At 41.3% G+C, this 21,790-nt stretch overlaps 1 protein-coding gene across 6 annotated transcripts in view; it reads right to left on the reverse strand.

Annotated features, from left to right (window-relative positions):
• Positions 1 to 21,790, reverse strand: part of zfhx3b (zinc finger homeobox 3b) — a 289,722-nt gene that overhangs the window by 128,124 nt on the left and 139,808 nt on the right. For 3 of the 6 annotated variants that reach the window (XM_055011433.1, XM_055011438.1, XM_055011436.1), the window contains exon 4: positions 20,383 to 20,744. The gene's annotated coding sequence lies outside the window, so the exon portion shown is untranslated. Of the gene's footprint in view, positions 1 to 7,875; positions 8,222 to 20,382; positions 20,745 to 21,790 lie in introns of those variants that run through there. The other 3 variants (XM_055011442.1, XM_055011443.1, XM_055011425.1) reach the window with 1 other exon arrangement.

The following is a 21,790-nucleotide window of genomic DNA, read 5'->3' on the forward strand; positions in this document are numbered from 1 at the left end:
ACATCAGAAGACTACGGAGGCTTCAGCACTTAGAGGCCATTTTATTGCTTTGCTGTGGTCAAGTGAGGTGCACCGAGCTCAATTCCACCACAACAATGGCAAAGAGGGCCGCAGAGACAAAAGAGGGCTATCCTTGCTTCTTAACCCCTTCGCTACTAGCAGATCAGTCGCCTGGGGCACAGAGCGAACAGCACCAGGCCACCTCAGAAGAAGCCCGGGGAATGACAAATAGCAAGTCCCAACGTATACACCTACTGTGTGACAACAGCTCCGAATGCACAAGGACACACATTTAGTTATTTACACGGTAAAAACAATAAACGCGCACAAACCCCCAAAAGAATCTATCAGTGGGCAGATGGAGTCGGCTGCTTTTCCTGACCAGGAAGAAGCAGCCGGTAGCTTCACCTCAGCCCCGTCTCACACTGAAACACACTGCAGCCTTCCCTCTATGTCTTTCCATCTCTGCCCCTCCCTCTCCCTTTCTCTCGCTCCTCATCTGGGAACATGGACGGGCTACTACACATTTGCAAGTGAATTACACTTTTTGTTGAGATTTGTGTGCGTGTGTGCGCGAGTGTAAAAACGGAGTAGAGGGTGTGAGAGGGAAAGGGTGCTCCTGCCATCGCTCTTTTCTTCTCTCTATAATCCTGAGGAGGATAAGCTGTGAGGTACACAGAGAGGAAGTGCCATAGACCTGCTGGGGTCCAGCACATCCCAGCAGTACATTCCTACAGCCCAGCTATGAGACACACGTATAGACAGATACACAGTAAAACCTTCTCAGGCACATATGACTACTGTTTGTCACCGTCACTAAAGTGTGACAGGCGCAAATGGATGCAGTGCGTACAGAGAAGAGGAATTAAAAACAGTATGACCTAAATCTGAAATCAAAACTGAGCTTTAGTCAGGATTCGAATTGAAGACAGAAAAAAAAAATCATCATATTAGGGGAAAAAAAACACTCTGCACGTGCATGTCACTGTAAAGGGGGATAAAAGCCACGTCAAACACAGCCCATTTATTCATCTATCTGCCCAGCTGTTAATACTAACCATGCTATGGTGGTAGCAGAGGAGAATGACTGGGATGGAGGAATAAATATGGAGTCAATAGCGACACAATATTAACATCACTTTCACATAGCTTTTTATCTGGCCTTTCAAACCAGCGGTGGCTCACTGACCGACAGAAAAGCTGAGAAGCTGATGGACTGATTATACAACACACACACTGTATTTGGTACAAATACACGGCGTGATGTTGCATCACTGGGTGACCTGGCTGTAAATTAGGGACAAGAAAAAAAGAAAAAAAATGACAGGTCTGACACACAAATCACCTGAGCGCACAGACACACATCCTCTTTTATACAAAATAATATTTCTGCACATGCACAAAATGATTTCAGTTTGGTAGGTTTAACCTGTGTGTCAGTGTTTTTATGTAAATAAAATGAAACTACATTTAAAAAAAAAACACATGCTTCAACAGATAACATGGAATATGAAAGAGGAGCCTTGCAGCTGATGCACTGTCAATATTTTAAAACCTGTCACTCTCGCTCCCTGAAACACCCACACGCACACTTACATTTCGGTTACACAATGCAGATTTCACAGACACAGATAAACAATGCGAGGGCAGTTATCACTCCACAGAGCACAGTAACATAGAGGAAGAGGAAGAGGATGACAAAGAAATAGGGGAGGACAAAAAGACGGCGTGTGTGTCGTCAGAGTCACAGGCCAGAGGGGCCCATGTATTGTTCCAGGGCTCAGTGTAGGGAGAGAAAGGCGACCTGGGCCGCCTCTGTCTAAGCGTCCTCCATGTTTTATGCATTCTGTCCTTTGTGATGATAAGCGCCAGTGCGGAGGGTGGAATGCTGGCCTCCAGGGTCCAAGAGAAGGGTGGGCTTATGGGGGGCTGGGGTGCAGCTCAGTTCAATTTTGCAGCCCTTGGAGTGCTCCCTGTCATCCCTGCATTGCCCACATGTAGGTATATGTAGCCTATACAGACACAAAACTGTTCATCCTTGAGCACAAGAGCCAGCTGCTGCGTAAAATAGGATATATACACAGTCAGTCATAGTCGCTATGCCACACATACACACACAAACACACACACACACACACACACACACACACACACACGTACACTCAGCTTTTACGACACTGCCAGTTCTGGACAGGCATGCATCACACAGGTCTTCTACTCACAGTCAATACAGCGAGCCAGAAATAAGACAGTCTTTATCCCCGTTACAACACTGCTATCTAACAAACAGCTTTGTTTGCTACAAAACTGATATCGTACATTTATTACAGAAGCAATACTGAGATTCCAGTCAAGGACACAGATCCACAAGCACATTACAATCCCCCTTCCATGACTACCACAGCATTAATTTATTGTTTGAAATGGAATACAAATTTGTATAAATTTGTGTCACACATTATTGCGCGGTGTTCTATGACAGCTTGTGAATATCTTTCACTGAGGGAGAGAAAGTCAAAACAGAACCCATACTTTGCCTTTAAACACTACTGAATGGAGAGGGATTTTTCTCCTTCTCCCTGTTTTTCTATTATCTTTATGATAAGTGGGTAACATCTGCTGTAATTTGTCTGAATTTGAACACTGGCTTAGATTTGTTCTTATTATTTTTTAAACCACTAAAAAATGTAAAATATATATATATATATATATATATATATATATATATAATATTAAATATAAAAACAAAACTGTATCATAACAAAGAGCGACATGGCACTTTTAAAAAGAAATTTGATTTTCTGAATGCCAATATGCCCACAAATCTGAATGCTGCTACACACACACACACACACACACACACACACACACACACACACACACACACACACACACACACACACACACACACACACACACACACACACACACACACACACACACAGACATATGAGCATCTTCTCAGTCATAAATCTAGTCTACCACAATGATTTAACCAAGATTGTTAACACGATAACATTGTGAAAGAGCAAACCACAAAAAAACCCCCGGTAACTTCACTTCAAAAAGATAAAAGGATGACATTGGAGAGGAAGAAAAAAAAAAGCTCAAAAGAAGACTGGGAGGGGAATTTTAAAAGAAAAAGGGGGCTGCTTTCTGTGGATAAAGAGGAGCCCTTTTGGACACTCTGGGCTGCTGGGATTAGGGATCAGCTACAGCATTCATGCACACCGTTAGCATGCTTACATCCACACACACACACACACACACACACACACACACACACACACCTGAGCATGACATCTCCTCCACTCTCCTCTGCCACTTTCTCGCTCTCCTCTGTGTTGAGCCAAGACCCCACCACCCCCACCATCGCCGCCGTCGCCGCCTGCTCCTTTATGATAGCATGACACGTATACTGGCCTCGGCTTCAGGACAACTGGAAGAATTGGTCTTCGCTGCACGACCTTGCATATTCAAAAAACCACACATCAGATTCAAAGCCATCATCTGCGTCGACTGCTCTCACCTACCCGTCCACACAACTAATGGTGGAGATGGACACTTAACATTCCTTTCTGATTTCACAGAAGACACATCCACACAAAGGTGGACCTATTCATATTTATGATGCTTTGCTTCTCACATCTCGGACAACACACAGAGGAAGGGAATTCATTCGAATTGGCTGGCGACTATTTATTCAAATAGAAACAAATAAATAAAACGACTAATGTTAACATAAGCAATTAGAATAATGCGTTTAAATTTTCTTCTGCAAAAATGATCCCACGTCTTGCTTGTAGGATCATAAATATGTGTCGTTTTGTTTTTCTGTATGCTCACATGCATGCACGCTGTCTGGTACACTAACGTAACTGTGCTGAATCTCCCATGTCTGGCCTTAGCCTGCTGTTCACCCAAAGAGGGCTCTCTCCGACCGAGGACATGACAGCGAGCTCCCCCACGGTGCCGGCGCCCGAGCATGGAAGGGTGGGAGTTAAGGAGGCAGATACGCAGAGACAGAGAGGACGAGATGGAGAGCGAAAGAGTGTGAGAGACTGAGAGCGAGAAAGAGAGGGAGAGGCACAGTGAGAGGAGGAGAAGGGGTTATGACAGCCAGAGGCGCTGTCTCCCTTTTCTCTGTGTTACCCCCAAACCATGAAACAAGCCTATCCATGACGACTGCCTCCCCCCTTTATCTCGTTCACCCAACTGGACATGCTGCTCTCGCTCACACAGCCAGACGCCATCTGAATTCTATGAATATACCTGTCATCAAATATTGTAATCGAGAGGGGCCAGGTGCAGAAAGTGGACGAGCGTTTTTGTTGTGCATCATCGGTGGCATCTCCACAGTAGAAGCTGCTATCATATACCGGCATTACAACGCCAAATAATCTCTTTATGTTAAGAACAATTATAGCAAAAAACACTGATGTAGCAATCCAGCATACACCCTTACTTGATAAATAGTATAGCTAGAATCATGTTTTACAACACCACTATCACAAACAAAGCATTTATTAGCATTCTGATCTCAACAAAGAATTTTCTTACATGTCCAACATCATCATATAACATGTTTACAATTCGGTCTAATTTTTAGAAGCATGTACGCGACGGTTTAAAACAGCTACCTGATGCCACAAAGCTCTGGGTAACCAGCTCCACAATAATTAAAAATAATTCAAATTTAATTATTTAGAATAAACTCATGAGGACAAATGCTTGCATGACAGTATTTTTCATTTGTTTCAGACAGATTATTAAACTACTTTCCCATTTTCCTTCAAATTAAGTACATAATCCATCTGCATCTAAATGTTTCTGATTCATTGATATATTTAAATGTTTGTTAGCATAAAAAAGGTAAATGAAAAGCTAGTCTTGATAACTATATTAACAAAAATGAATGTTAAAAATTGTTCTAATTAATCTCTGAAAATACTCTGCTGGCACCTTAACATGAACGCAATACTTCCAGTATCACAGTGAGAGATGAGCTTGAGATACTACAGTTAGCGACACCAAAAACACAACAGCTGACAATATTTGAAATAGAATACATAGAAATGAAGCCAGTGACATTCCTATACCTTTCCCCCCCAGAACTGTTATAATTAAACATAAATATGACAATGAGCCAAGACTGGGAGGGGGGGCGAAATCAGACAGGTGAGATGACAGTAAACATTTCTGCTGTCTTTGTTTTGTAACAGAAGAGGGAGAGAGAGGGAAGGGAAGGGAGGAGGAGGAGGATGAGGATGAGGAAGAGGAGTGTTACTGTCAGACAGGAGGAGGAAGGGAGATCACTCGTGTTTTTGGCACAGCAGCCTACCTGTCCTATATAACACCTTTAAATTCACAGTCGCTGGAATCTACAACACACACACACACACACACACACAGAAGTTGCAGATACAAAAATAAAAGCACGGAACAAAAGCAGGAAAATGAGGAAATAGGAATAAGGATGAAATTTAAAGTTGATTGGTAAGCATGGCCGTTCCTCTTGTTTCTCACAGTGCTAATCTGTTTCCCTGCCTGCTCCTCTCCAGTCTGAAAGGTAGGGATCTGTTTACCTGACCTCTCCCCCTGATTGCTCCTCCATGGCCCATGGCTATCTGACCCCTCCGCTCTCCCACCCCTCCTTCCGTTAGAGGGGGTTTCTTCTCTCTCTTTCTGCTGCCTGACAGCCTTATTTTAATTTCATTTCTTTGAGAAAAAAAAAACTGTCTATTTTTGTTTCTCCCATCCTAAAATAAAGCCAAAGTCTTAATCCTTGCAGATGCTGACAACCGTACGTGGGGGGCTTTTGTGTGGCTCCCCCAAAAAACATAACCGAACCATCACCCTCTCTTCTCCCAGCCACGCTCTCCCCCATTATCCCTCGGCTGTTTTTTTGCGAAGGGGGTTTCCTCTCTTTCTTTTTTATCTCTTGCACTCACTCCATGACCCCTGTTCCCCCTGTTTTTTGCTGTCTGACCTAACCCCCCCCACCCACCCACACACACACACACACACACACACACACACAAACACACACACACACACACAGCTTCTCACCCCCCTTTCTGTTTCCCCCCCACATCCTATCATTGCCTCTTGCTCGCTCGCAAAAAACCTTTTTTTGCCTCCCTTTCTTTTCCTCGTCTCTATGTCGCGAAAAATATCCAAGACTGACTTATAATTCTCGCCGCTTTCTTGTTTTTTTTCCTCCTGTATACAGAGATACACTGCAATCCCTTTCGAAAAGTAGTCTTTTTTTTTGTTGTTTTTTATAAAAGTGATATTTATGGAGATGTCGCAATTACGCGTAAAGTGCCATTTTTCCGATCACATCCATTTTTTGGGTAAGATTATTATCAGCGCAGTTGTAGGTGGTCAGAAAGTAGTGTTTTTTATTAAAAAATGGGCCTTGCTGTGTGTTTGCAAAGCCGTATGTTTTTCCACCGAGAGAACAGCCTTGTTCTATTTTTGGGTAGGTGGAAGATATCTCGTAGTAGTTTGACTTACAGAAAAAATCCTGCAAATGTTAACTGGCTTAAGCGGCTACTAAACGCATGCAGTGACCTACAGGTTTAGCCTGGACCATACTTTAAGTTTCCGGCAGTAACTTTGGAATGATTATGTCTGTTTAAGGTCAGACTAATAGGGCAATGTTTGGGTTTTTTTTTGTTTTTGTTTTCTTCCCGGTCAGCATTTTTCGGGGAAAAGGAAAAAAAATGCTCTCTTGAAAGTCAGATACGGTAGCCAAGTAGTTGGAGGCAGCAGATCCAGCCTGCGTCTGAGCCACATGTCTGCTCTGTGCAGCTCACAAATCTCAGGCTGTCCGTGTACAAGGTCCTGCTGATCCGCTCTTGTCATGAAGGAGACCCGGGGCTCCGTTTTTTCCTCCAACACCACCACATTCACATAACACACACACACACACTCGCAAACACAAACCCTCCATGCACGCACGTCCACGCAACACACACACACAGACACACACACTCGTGCCGATCGATTTGCATGTGACTTCGTCAGTGAATGAGCGAGAATCGACTCAAAAACAACGCTTCAAAGAGGCAAACAGCTATGAAAAACAATAATAAAAAAACAAACAGAGATGGACAAAGTGGGGTAAAGAAGGGGAAAGTGTAGCTTGGAGGAGCTGAAGGCAGGGCGGAGGGATTGCACATTTCAGACAGAGACGTGTCGGAGAAGAACAAAAAATGTCTTTATCCAGAAGAGGATTTTTTTTTTTTTTGTAGAAGCACACGACGGTGCTGAAACCCCCGTTTGGATGTGGCAAGTGTCAAATCTGGTCAAAATGTACAAAGCGAGAGACGGTGCCTTTTTTGCCGGACGCACACGGACCCACAGGCTGGACTTGGAGCTCCTTTCCTGGGCTGCGCTCATGTGGAGCTGCCGCTGCCCTTCGTCCGCTCTGCACAGCTCCGTCTCTTACTGCATTTGTGCCTCCAAAACACGTCTCTCGACAACCATAAGCCCTCTACACCTTCCCCCGATCCCACGGAAAAGCACGTATTTGTTTCAAAACCGTGCTTTTCCACGATCAACTGCTTGGAGTGGATCGCTGTCTTGCCCGTTTCTTATCTTCCATTCATGAGGAGGAGAGGACGAACGCTGATGTAAACACAGGTAACGATACGAAACCAGGGCGAAAATCGAGAATAAAACCCACAACTACTTGCATGAAATGAACTTGTGATCGCCAGTCATTGCTCACAATGTGAGAATAGCCAGCGAACCGCTACACGTAAAGTAGGAACAGATAGAAAAGAGATCCAGATAAGTCACACAAGCGAAAAGAATAGGATCGTGGAAACAGAGAGGAAAAGAGACAAACGCAAAGTTGAAACTTACAATTTCTCGCTGCCGCTTTGTGATCCTCGCTTTTTAATCCAGTATTGAGATGATTTAGCTAAAGATCCCATCAAGGCAGTCCCCTTTTGGTCAGTTTGCGCTTAGGGTGGCAAAAGAAAGATCATTGTTGTTGCGGAGTGTAAAAAAAAGAGACCGAAGTAGGTACTATTAGTTGTTAAAGGCAATATAAAAATAATTTGGATGCAAAGCAGGCGATGAGTCTTGTGTTAGAGGGAGCGAGGAAGAGGTGAAAGTGAGATCTGATGATTGAAAAGAAAAAACTCTTTGGATCTTTATTCCTGCTAATTAGTTTCCTGCAAAAAATGGCTGTGATTAATTCAGTGCGCATGTGCTTCATTACACAGGCACGAAGGGAAGGGCTAATTAGCCGCCTTCTGGATCAATAAGATTCAGCAAAGGAGAGAGCTCGGGAGAGAGAGGGAGGGAGGGAGGGAGGGAGAAAGAGGAGGGAGGGAGGGATGGATGGATAGATACAAGTAGGAAAAAAAGAGGAAAGTAATGATCAGGAATTGAAAATATGGAATTAAGAACAGCGGAAAGTAAGAGTTTGATTAGACGGAAGACAGTGAAAGTTAAAGCTGGAAGCAGCAGCAGGCTGGAGGCGCAGCTTTCCCTCCGCTCTTTTACACTTTTTCTAACGTTTTTGCGTCCCGATTTTTTTTAAAAAACATTTTAAAAGCAAAGATACGCACACGCGGCGGCCGCTAAAAGTACACAGGCGATCATGTTTTGTTTTATTTTATTCTGTCCTCTTTCAACCTCATTTTTTTCTAGTCGCGCCAAAGCTTCTCGTATAAAAGCGCTGTTTTTCTCACTGAGTTTATAGGCAACGTTTGGGACAACTTATTGAAAAACATAACATGAGTTTCGGAAATGGCTAAAAAAAAATGGAAATAGACAGAATCGAGGCTGCCAACTGTGACCGTGAATCCAACTGTCGCGTTTGTGAATAAGCAAAAATAAACATCCCCCCCCAAAAAAACAAACAAACAAAAAAAACAAAACAATGAAATTAAATGGAAGCGATTCGTGCATCTATGCAAAGCAGAAGTGTAACAGCAACATATAGACAGGCTGCCACGGTGTCCTGGTGTAATCTGCAAAGAACAGAGCTTAGCATAAGTACAGTGGCACCTGGATATTATCAGAGCCAACTGTGTATTTGAACCGGTGAATATATATTTTAGGCATTAAGAGAAAATACCACTTGCTCAGAGGCAGGAGTTAAATAGTCCTGATACGTGGCTTCAAAATTCAAACTTTAATAAACTTCAAGCAAATCAACCTGCACACTGCATTTGAGGAAATCGTTGGTATATTTTCAAGTTTCTACTGAATAAAAATATGAATTCAATCACGATGTGCTTCATGATACGAGATAAAGAGAACTTACAGCAAAACGTGTTCCTCAACTTACACATGTAGTGTGTATGCATGGATTCATTTAGAATAAAAAACAGCAAATTTAAGGCTCTTTAGGAGAATTTAAAACCCAGCTTTCCTAAAAAAAAAAAAATATATATATATATATAACATGGATAAAAGTATGACGGAGAAGATGTGGAAGTCATGTCGTTATTTTACACTGGTCAAAATATCACTCCAAGTTAAATTCAACATAATATTTCACAGCACTCTTGTAATATAAAAGAAATGAATTGTTGCAAAGATGTGTGTGACTATGCAGCACAAAAGTTTAAATGTATATATTTTTAAAATGAAATCTGGAAACTCTTGAGAGCTGCTTTGTACGAGTACAGTATGCAAAGAAGTTCTTTTATAAATACTTGTTGAAGCCTCACTGTATCCTGTACAGCTGTGAGACTTTATTTAAATTGTAAAATATGCAGAATATGTATGGAATAGGTATTTAGAAAAAAAAGAGCAGGTTTATTCTTACCCAGCACACCAGGAAAAGACTTGGGAGTGTAGCTGTAACAGAGATAGGTGATGGGGAAACAGGCTATTGTGACATCTATTGCCAAACTGCTGGGAACACGTTGTCAGTATAGGTTCCCTTAAATAACAATAATAATAATAATAATGATAAGAGTAGAAATGTGTGACAGACAGGACACCGGCCTGTGTGCATTCAATCCTAGTCTCATTCTGATAATATGACAAGAAGCCCAGATGGTCACTGTCTCATCTCATTCTGAGGTGATTTCAAATTTCTACAAACCTTTATGATCAATACTAACATAAATCTGTAGAGATTTTTGTTTTATTTTTTTATTTATTTATTTATTTATTTTATAATAATCTTCCCGTGAACCCTCTGGAACTGATGTCCCCATCGTTTCCTCCGAATGTATTTCGAAAAAAGAAAAAAAAATCCACCTTTGAGTCTCTCAGTGCTCTTTGTTATGATAATTTTATTGTTGATTCTCCGAGGAAATGGACAATCCCTGGCAGTCTCAGTATGCACACTTTCTGTGCAAACAGCTCCATATAGAGTCCCGGTCCACTGAATACAAGTGGCAGCTTTCACTGATCACATAACGTGCTGTGTTTATTGAAACAATACGGGATTTTTGTTGGGCTGCGTCTATAGTCTGCTGAATTCCGATGCAGAGTTGATAGACAGATAAATGGCAAAAAAGAGTCGAATCCAAAACGCTGCGTTCTGCACAACTTCAAGTAGCCTTTAGACTGATATTATTTTTAAAAGACAAGAGAAGTGGGTTAATAAAGCGGCCTGAGATGTAGATTTCCTCACATGAATGTAACATGTTTGTAATTTTTTAGAGATTGCACACAGCTGATGTGTGCAGAAGCATTTTTGTCGTGTTGTAGTGGTGGCTGATGGGATATATAGACCAGATTTTATATTTTTTTCATCGGCCTTTGACTTAAAGGTTAGAAAGGTTACGGAACCCCCCATGAGATTCGGCGTTTCTACAGATCCAATAGCATATATTCCTTTGAAGAGCCTATGAAAATCAAACTTCTTACATTGTAGCTTATATGAGCAGCTCCCCCCTTTCCATCGCTCTCTCTCTCGCTCTCTCTCTCTCTCCCCCCTTTCCCTCACCCTCCCTCCCTCCCTCTCTCGTCTCTCTCTCTCTCCCTGCTGGTAAAATATATGGTGTGCTGTAACACGGCATTTCCTCAGCACTTGCCTTCCACAAGCCGCGGCAAGCACTGATACCTGTTTTTAAGCAATGCAGCATCTGCTACAGCCCCATCTGAGCACAGAAAACACGAGAAAAACTGCAGCGAGCCCCGTCGAACACTTTCTTCGCATTTTTTTGTTTCGCAGTGCGAGGAGGCAGACTGCAGGAATCTCGAGGATTTGCGACGTGTCTGCTCTCTCGGGAAAGGAGAGATTGTAAAAATGAATAGGTTGAAAATAGCGTGCGAGTGGAGTTAAAGGGGCTACGAGATAATAAAAGAGTCTGCTGTAATTTGAGGCTTGTAGGAGGCAGCTTTGAGCCAGCCAGTCGCCTAAAGCCCAACAATGCAAAGTTGAGTTTACAAATTTATGCAAAAAGGCCTGATTGGCATTACTCCATCAGTGACCGTATTGAGTATGTAGGCTAAGAATCAAAAGAAGAGGCAGCCTGACGGAGGCCTTGATGCTTTTAGGGCCTATGCATCACTGAAAAGAGAATAAGGGGGAACTGACAGGGTCTGAAGCTTTTGTGTTACCAGCATTCAATTGCGCCTCTCAGTGGGAAGGATAACTGTCCACGTGCCAGCCTCAATAGGCATACATCGATGAGTGGCATTGCAAATTCAACACAACCTGTGGCTATGACAGCTCGTGGATGTGACAAAGAAAAGGGGAGAGCAGCTTAAAATGCAAAAAGAAAAAAGAAAAAGAAGTGCTCCGTGGATGTTGGGGCCAACATGAAAGTAGTTCCTGACCATCGCCAAGAAGTGCAAGAAACCAGTCGTTTCTAGTGTCAACTTTGACTAATATTTACTTCACTTTGTTCAAATCAAGTTCAATTAAAAGTCACGTCATTTCATACATCAGCAAACCTCCTGCGCGCGTGCACACACATGCACGCGCAATCCCGGACCCTTTAAAAAAAAAAAAAAGCACAAAAGGAAACAGAGGAAATGAGCAAAGGGGTGAAGGTATTTAAAGATAAAAAGCTGCTATCGAGAAAAAGTCATATAACTTTATAAAGAGATAACGACCATTATATTCCGAAGGATTTGGGGGGGATTTGAGATGTTCATAGGGCTGCAATATTAACAAGCAGAGTGTCAGTCAGAGGCTGTGTTCATGGTAAACACAGATGAAAAGGGCGTTCTTTAGGAAGAGATTACGCTATGAAAATATTTCTCAATAAAAACAAGGCTGTAGGTGCAGCTTACGGAGGTGGACCGGAGGCTCAAGGTAGGACTCCAAAATAAAAGCTAAACAAAACAAGAAGAAAAAAATAGAGGAAAACGCTGGATGGGTTTGGAAAATTAAAATTAAATAGTTTTTCCTTAGTTTAATATAAAAAAGAACATGAAGACAGTGTGCATATGCTGGGCCTGTAGGTTCTCCACGTGTCCGCAGCTCGGATAGAAACATTTGGATTAGTGGGAGACCAAGTTTTTCACATTTTTAAAAGGAAAAAACTTTCCACGTGCCTCTAATAATTCTCCACATATAACTTATTCGAGGGGAAAAAAAAGTTTCATTTAAATTCTAAGAAAATATGCAAATTCTCATCTCCATATTCGTCGATTTTTCTCTCTTTTTTTTTTTTTTTTTTTTTTTTTTTTGCGTAATAATGGATCGAATGAACGCGTGGAGGCTGCGCTGTTTACCTCCACATCTCACATGAGAGGCTGGTGTCCGGCTCCTCGGGTTTCCAGGGCGGATAGGGCAGCACAGCCAGGTGCAATGGGAGCGCCCTCTTATGTTCAGCCTGACCACTGGGATCAAGCAGCGCATCAACTCTTTCACAGGAGCCAAGCGCCTGCGGACCAACTGGTCTTTGCGCAAAAAAAGAAAAAAGGAGAAAAAAAAGCGCACCTATTTTTTTTTTCTTCTGCCATCCAGTCTATGATTATAGATTAAACTGAGTCGCATGTAAATGATGCGAACCAACACGTTCGTGTTATTAGGTGGACAAAAGAGGTGAAGGCTATCCACAGCGGGAAATCACAAACATTACTGAGAAAAGGGGGAAAAAGTAGCAGTGCCACATTCATGCACTGTCCGATTTTTTTTCCTTTTTTTTTTTTTTCTTTTTTTAAGAAAAAGAGTCTTGACTTTTAGGGAGTGACAAGATCAGATCAAACTTGAACTTGGCCTAATTAAGGAGGAGATTTCATACAGAATCATGGAAACTAAAATGACTAAAAATGCATATATTTAATTTAAAATCTAAACTTTACAGTCGTTTTATTGTGTGGCTGTACATGAAGCATGCTGTGCACTCTTGATATCATTCCAACCCTAAAGCAAACGTCCTCTATAAAGAAAACAGCATCTTTTTTGCAAACCTTTACTTATAGGCTTTGTATTTCTACAGCTTTTTGCTCGAAATGATAATTTTGAAATGTATGTTTTCTTATAGTTTCCATCCCTGTGTCATGTCTGGCACACAGAGAACGTTCTTGAGTGGATACAAGTCAGTGTGGAGAATCTTTTGTTTAGCCAAACTGAAGTGTAACGTTTGTAGTTGGAAATGCTGCAGTCCTGCCTGTATTATAGCAAATATTATATCCCATCATTTATTCATCATTCAGCTGGTTTTAACTTTAGAAATGCACATGCAACGTGTTTTACAGAACTAAATATTGAATTGTTCACGTTGGTGGATATTTTCTTGAAATGTCTGTAAATGGAGTTGTTTGCTTGCTTGTTTATTTTATTTTTTTAATTGTTCCTGATATTCTGTATCATGAGACTCCTTTTCTATTTGCTTGATTTTATGACTGCCTGTTTATTTATAGCCAATATGTTTGCTTTTTGATCATTTATTTTTGTTTGTTGATCTAATTCCTTACAAATAAAATTAAAATGCCCCTGTAAAAAAAAAAAAAAAAAAGGATGCGTCATCTGCCCGTTTGTTTTACATCTTCTTAAGAAATGTTCCTGATGAAAACTGTTTGACACGTGTTAATGATAGATCGCATGCAAAGCAGCAACACAAGGGCGAACCTGACACCACATTTCTGACTGCAACTTGAGGTGAAAGGAAAAAAGAAAAACCTGCATCTGTTGTCTGCTGCTGCTGCTGCTGTTGTGATTTTTTTTTTTCTTCTTAGAGTTTGGACTCGAATAAATGACGAGCGGCCGTCTGGTCAGTCTGCCTCATTTACATGAGAAACAAGAAGGCATATCAATTCCTCTCTCTCATCCATTTACTCGCCCTGCCACTACTACCTTATTAATGATCCTTATGCATTATTCACACACAGTTTTGACGTTTGAATTTTGGGGGAAAATAGTCGTGTTAACCCATAATTATTCTGTCAATATTCGGGAGATTGTCGTAAAACAGTCGAAAATCCCCGATGTGTTGCTGCCTTTGCTTGATTGTACAGATTATTTCACCCTGACCACTGCGATTAAATCGAATCAAAGAGCACATACACGTACAGATTCCCCCAAAATCAGCGAGCGTGACTCCCTTCTTTCTGCCTCACCCTCCCTCCCTGTCTCCCCCCTCCTTCTGTGAGTGTGTGTGTATGTAGGATGGTGTGTGTGCGAGGTGTGTGTGTGTGTGTGTGTGGTGGGGTATATCACAGTGTCACAACATATTTTTAGAAATATATTATTATTATTATTATTATTATTATTATTATTATTATTATTATTATTATTATTATTATTATTATTATTAATGTGTACAGTTAGGCTATAAATGTTTCCCACAGACTAATTTTAAAAATATACACAACAATACTGTACGTGAGCAAAGCCTCAGCACTTCAGCCTCATCACATCTCACCTCCTTTAAGTCCAGAACACATTTCTGTAAGAAAATTATTTTCTTTTCTTTTTTCAAACGAGTTCAAACCATGAAAAACTCCAAATAATGTTATTTTAAACAGATTATGTGTGTGTGTGTGTATATATACGTGTGTGTATTTTTTTGTCTTTCTTTCCTTCAAAAGCAGATGCCACAACACCTTTACCACCATCAGATCTCCATATCTTACAACTCACACATATAATACAGGATATTCCAAATTCACAAATTGCAAAAATTCTAAGTAAAAACACACAAAATAAATACTGATAAAAATAGAAAATAAAGCCAAAGCTTGTGTTAAGTCTGGGATTTAACCACAGTGTTACAGTTTGACGCCAAACTCTCGCCTGAATATGCAGTGTGTCAATTATTTTAAGGTAAATACGACGTTAACTGAGTGAAGGATAAGCACCAGACCAGGCCTTGTGATAATGCACATTTCAGATCGGGGGGACACAGCGAATGAATGGAGAAATCCTGCAAGCTGCTGTCACAGACTGTGGGTGAGAGACAGGCAGGACTCGTGGGGTTTTTACGCGCTTTGGAGAGGCTCACTGAAACAGAGGGATCCCAAAATCAGAGCCATATGACCACTCCAGGCAACAGCTCCACTAGCTGCTGGTTAAAGCGACCCATACGGGACGGAGCACAATCACAGAATCCCTGCAACGCCAAAGAAAGAAAAAAAAAAAGGGGGGGGGGCCTATTTAAATGCCACTTCGTACTCGCTGCGTTTTGCACTTGAACGTAACAAACTTAAAGAGAGTAATTTTCCTTGATGTCAAGAGCAGCCCGCAAAACAACACGATGAGATGAAACATGACAGGTGGAAGCGACACAGAAGGCAAATAGTACAGATCCAGGATTATAGCCAGAGGTCAAATCCAAGCCATGCGTCACGCACAGCCTCTGGGTGCCGCAGCGTCATCTATCTACAGCACGAGGCCTGGGTCAAAGGAGACAGCAACAATTTCAACTTTTTCTTCTGATAATTCATAAAGAAGAAGAAAAAAATCATACAAAGCATATTTAAATCGAGAACTTGCAGAATAAGCATCAAATGAGGGATTTGATACATTTTGAACAGAGTTTGAAATACTTCAAAGGCTTTAAATGTGCCAAATTAAACACCCAATTTCTGATTATTGTAGAACAAATTCAACATGATGAGTTTTACTATTCAAAGCAGTGACACAGATGTGAGAACAACACTGTTGAATAACAATGTCTTTATAGGGACATGATGGACAAGTGCTGCCTATTTACAATGAATAAAATGTCAGCTTTTGATTTTCCTTTGCATCCTCGGCGGCTATTCAGCGTCTGACAGTGACATGGACCCAGTGACTACACACACTGAGGCGCCAACACACACTCCCTCAGTGGGCTACCATTCAGACAAAGTGAGAGAAGTGAATGCAGACATGGGTGGGGATCATGGGGGAATTTTACATGCATGGAAATCAACTCCTCGCCACTCCACTACACAACGACGCCCTTGCTGGTGCAGAGACAGCATCTGTGCAGCATCTAGTTAAGAAACAAACCTAACAGGCTCAGCCGAAGCCTCGCGCTGATCAAAAACCCCTCCGGAGCTGTGAGGGAGCCCCTCTGGTTGTGCCAAACTCATTTCAGCTGGAGGCAGAATTACAGATGCTTAACCCCTCTCAGCTCTCCTAAACTTCATCTAGGTGGCAACAAACCCCAACCATGTTTGCTGCGTGAGGTCAGTTTGGGCGGTTAGGGGTCATGGAGCGTTGCCTGTCCTTTAACTGATTTGGCCCCTTTGGTGTAAATGCCTCAGCGGAGGTGAGGTTAACCCCCCCTCTAGCCTGAAGTGCTCCAGGAGTCAATAAAACCAAGCGATTAGTGGAGCCGTTCCTTTTTTAGGTGTTAGCTTGTTAAGGGAGTTACTAGTAAAGGTGTTTACTTTTGCATGACAGATGCACCACAGGAGACCTTAAACCAGTAGGTCTGCACCAGTCCATCTACCACTACTTATATCACCTATGCCCTACATGCATTCATGCACAAGTATGCAATATTGAAATGAAAGCTGTCTTCTAAAATGAGTTCTCTAGTCGAAACACACCATCTTCCTGATTTACAGTTTGGTTTCCAGAGGCCTTACATATCAGGCATTGTGGGGAAGATGCTCAACAACGCTACCTTTATTTTTTCTACCTGCTCACGCGACCTGCTTTCCTGCCAAGATCACTTCTGCCTTATGGATTTCAGCAGCAACAGTCAGCTGACCTCATTCCTGAGGCAGAAATACTAGCCTTCACCTAATTCAAGCACTTATTGTTTCGCTGTGTGTCCATTGTATACGATACACAGGAGGTTTGGAGAGCGACCAATGTCAGCGAAGGGTTATGGTCCCCTCTTTACTGGGTTAATATACCCACATCATGACATGACTGCAGCTGACATCATGCTGCAAGAAATTAGAAACAATGCAACTTGTAATTTTGATAGATAAGTGGTTCCTGAATAATTTGCAGTGTTGTGAGTCTCTACAACACTGCGCATATCAGCTGAATTTAGTCCACTTAAACAAGTTGTTTTGCTGTTTATAAGAGTAAAAAAAAAATATCAACATGAAAAACTGTCTTTGAATTCCAAAAGGTCATACCTTCCCTGTGGTCAAATGACCGACAGTGATGTGATATTCCCTTTCATAGCTTAGAGGATAAACTGTGTGCATTGAATCACAGGGGCACATTAATTCACATCATGGCAGCTTGTAAATTAATCTGGAATCATCACGTTAGTCTCTTGCTCATTTCGAATTTGATTTACAATAAAATTTGCATTGATTTTATGCATAATTTTCTGTTTTTCAAAGCCTATTTCTTCAGAACTGAGCCATTTTAAATACTATGTCCAGTTTTAGACAGCAGAAGTAAGAAGGTTGCTAATGGATTGAGGCTTTAATACACAACCAATTTCTGTCCAGTGTGGCAGCGGTTTACAAATATTATCTCTCAATCTGAAAGTAAGGAAATACAGTTTGTTTTCTTTTACAGTGAAATGTTCAATTCAAATCTAATGTAATATTACATTTCCCTTTGTTTGTAGTTACTAAAGAGTGCAGTTTCATTATAGTGTGTACATCAGAAACACAAAGGGCATTATCCAGCCTATGAATCTGTAAGGATCTTCAGATTTTGGTATGTATGTTCATAGATGTACTGCTTTTTCTGGCTTGTGTTTATAGAATAAAACTGATTCTATGCTGTCTGTGAATCAATAACTTTTATATCTATTTTCTTCTCTGCTGGTTTCAGCAACAGGGAATGCAAGAGGACACAAGTAAAGATAAGGAATACACTTTTAATTATAAACTAAAGCATCCTATCCTGAGATAAGTACTACAGTGAAGTTGATATTTTCTTGTAACCCCACCCAAAAGTGCGAGACTTTAAATGGCAGCTTCAGGTTTACCATTCTGAGTGTCTCAATACACGTCAATTTACAAGTATATATATTGCAGCACATGCCTGAATCCGCTGTATTTCTCTTTAAGCCACAACACAACCGCCTGAGCCACACACTGATAAAGTGGAATTATGCGATGTATTGGCAATGCTCGAGCATTTTGTACATTCACATGAGATATAAAGCATGTAACAAGAATGATAACCTGTGTTTTGTCTATTTTTTGATCTTATACATTTCCTCAGGAAGAAAAGGGGAAAAGGGGGGAGAGAAAAAGGAAGCTGGTTTTAGTGTTCTCTGTTTAGAATTGTAAATGTATTGCATAGGCCCTGCTGTCCAATTACATATATCTTTCATGTATGAAATCATGCATGTCTTTTCCTCTAAAAGGGGAGGGCTAGCACAAAGGGAGCAACCCCGACTGCAGCAGAACAGTGTGCAGCCCACATGAAAAATAAGGTCTAGTGTCGGAGCCCTGGAGCCCTGGGCAAGGAGCACAGCTCCATCAGCACACAGGCCGGGGAGGGGAGTTGCTTTCCCCCAGACTGGAGCCCTTTCCACTCCTGACTCCTGCTGTATTATTGTTGCCCTATTTGCGAGGCAGCTGACCCTTTGGGTCCTAAATCAGACTTTATAGAAAATACATTTCAGATCACGTCCTTAATTAGCTCCACAATGATAAATATTGTTTCTTGTGCTTTCAAGTGTTTTCTCTTCACCCGCACTAAAAATAATCTTTAAAGATGCAGGAGAAAATAAAAGGCTGTTTATTTATTTATTCTGTCTTCCTTCATTCTCATTTTCAAAACAATGACTTGCTGCTGGGTACGAAATTTGAGTGACCCAAATTTAGTTAAATTACTTTGAATTTTTCAAACAAATCTCTGTAGACCATAAAGACATAACTCACCTCATTCAGTCTCTTTGTCCTGCTGCTTTTAACATATTCACTTGATTGCATAAACAAATGTTATTCTTAATGTGGTATACTTCCAGTTTGAAGAATAATGCTTTTTTTTGTTGTCAGCAAACTAAAATTAGAATTTTCACCATTTGTACGAAGGGAAGGAAATGCTATGCTACATAGGCGTAAAGCCTAATCTCTATATCTTTTTATCAGATGCTATTTGATTCCAAGTCATTGCCTGAGAAAAACTAAAATCATGCATATTCTCTTATCAAGCAGAATAATTTAATATAGTCTGGATAACCTGGGATCAGGTCTTAATCACTGACTGAAAATGTGTTGTCAGTCTTGTGCAAAATAACTGGGAAACCGAACTCTAATAAAACCAGGAGCGAAGCTGATTTCAAAGTCACTCTGAATGGAAATGCTCATTTCACAACCATGAGCTATGAAGCCCAAAAATGTATGTATGCATCAGAAATGTGCCATTGTTGCACAAGATTCAAACACACACTGTATATCTATTCTTGTACACTCCTGAACACACACAGTAAAACATAATATACACCCATCAGCAACACACCCACCCTCACAAACAGTGGTGACATTTTATCAGCCAGAAAAATCACTTTTGTCCCTTTAAACTTAAAAACACCCACATCTCGGAACATTCGCACATCCCATTACTGACAGGAATACCGATAACTGTAATAGAAAGCATTCAACAGGGTGCATACTGTAGATGTGTCATTGTGTGAAACTGTAAATAAAATGTGTTTCCTGCACATTTGTGCCCCTTTATGTGCATGTACAGTGTGTGTTTGCATGTCCACACAGCGTTACATATGCAGCAGCTAATGACAACACGCTAGTGCATATAGTGTGTAATCTGCCTCGTCACTTACTGCAAGCTCTACCTGGTCACTGGCCAAAGCCTGCAAGGGCCAAGTGAACAACTCAGGGCGAGCATCTATCAAGCAAACAACCCCAACATATTCAGAGCCTCTAATCCGAGAGGAACAAACAAGTGAGCAGAGCATGAAAGTGGGGCATTTATCAGCCAGACTTTCCTTTACACCAAATCCGAAGGCGAGCTAACCATGTAGGGGGACACAGGCCGGGGACAAGTTAGCTTCAAAGCCCTGAAGAAGTTAAAGGGCTTAGGGCTTGGACAGCAGGAGCAAGGGGAGGACTTCACAGCCTTACCTGATGGGGTTTTTGGTCTGAGTTTCCAACACACGGAAGCCCCTCTGTCTGCGTTTTCGTTTCAAGTGTCTGTTTGAAGTCAGCAGGCAGAAAGGTCACGCCCTCTCGGTCGCAGCAGGTTCGTCGACGCAGTGGATAGATGGCCAGCGGCTATTGCTAATATTCAGACTTTCTTTCTTTGTGTACACAAAAAAATAATAAAGGAGAATGTAAAGCTATTGATCCGGTGCCTGGGCACCTGAAGAAGTTTTGGTGATATACTCCTAGAATTCCAGGTATTTCCAGGGTTTTCCAAAGCTATAAGTTTTGGGATTTAGGGACTCCCAGGTCACAAGAAGAACGAATCAGGATGACGCCATCACCTAGAAATGAGAGAGAGGAAACAGAATTAGTATTTTCAACATCATTACATAAAGACAGAGTTCCACTGCAGTCCTCTAAGAGTACCCACTGTTTCTGTAACTCATCCCGGAAATATGAGCACATAATAAATGTCTTTCAGGAGATGCAAACCAGAGCAGTATGACTTCCATCAAGACTTCAAAATTAATCAGCTGTTTTTAGAGTCAACGAAATTAATCAATAATTATTCGTCTGCTACTACTGCAGGACAGCCTCTTACGATTTCAAGATTACATTTAACAGCAAATGAACTGCTGTGAGTAATTTCTCCTCTCATAACACTGAAGACTTTTAAAATGAAAAATGAAAAAGATTTCCGGAGAAACTTAATTTCCCTGTAACCGGAACAAGACATATTCCTGTAATAGCATATATAATTGCCTGTTCTGCAGAGGATCTCCAGCATACGACAACAAAGTCTCATAGACAATCCATATTTATTCAACTGTCAATTCCAGCAATGAAAAATAAGAACATGTTAAAAAAAAAAAAAAAAAAAAAGACTTTGAATTCCACATGGGCCTAGTTTGTGAAGCAGAGTAAATATGCTTGTCATATGTTCCAATAGTTCCACAGCGACAGAGATTTAGTTTGGGAATACAGGCGGCAGAGGCAGACGGCTTGTGATAACTGAATCACTCTTTTGAAGCCACTTCCATTTGGAAACATTGTGCGATTATTTTTACCTCTGTGGTTAGACTTGAGTTAAAGCCCATGTTTAATTGTTCCCAAGAGTTCTTAGTGTGGAGCTGATAAGGAGCTTGGGGAGCAACATTTAAAACTGCAACAAAAATAACTAGAGTGTGGCTCATTGGCCACAGGTCTGATAGAGTGACAACAGAGGATCCACGAAGCACAGAGAGAGACAGACAGGTAGAAAGAGAAGAGAAGGAGAGGCACACGGGGCAGAGGTCTTGTGTAGTTATGAAGTGATTGCTGTTGAAATGTTTTTTTATCAGTTTTCTCCCGGTCTTGATTTTAACGTGTGCTCAGCTTTTCAGAACCC

Source organism: Amphiprion ocellaris, chromosome 1 (genome assembly GCF_022539595.1).
Source record: "Amphiprion ocellaris isolate individual 3 ecotype Okinawa chromosome 1, ASM2253959v1, whole genome shotgun sequence".
Lineage (NCBI taxonomy): Eukaryota > Metazoa > Chordata > Actinopteri > Pomacentridae > Amphiprion > Amphiprion ocellaris.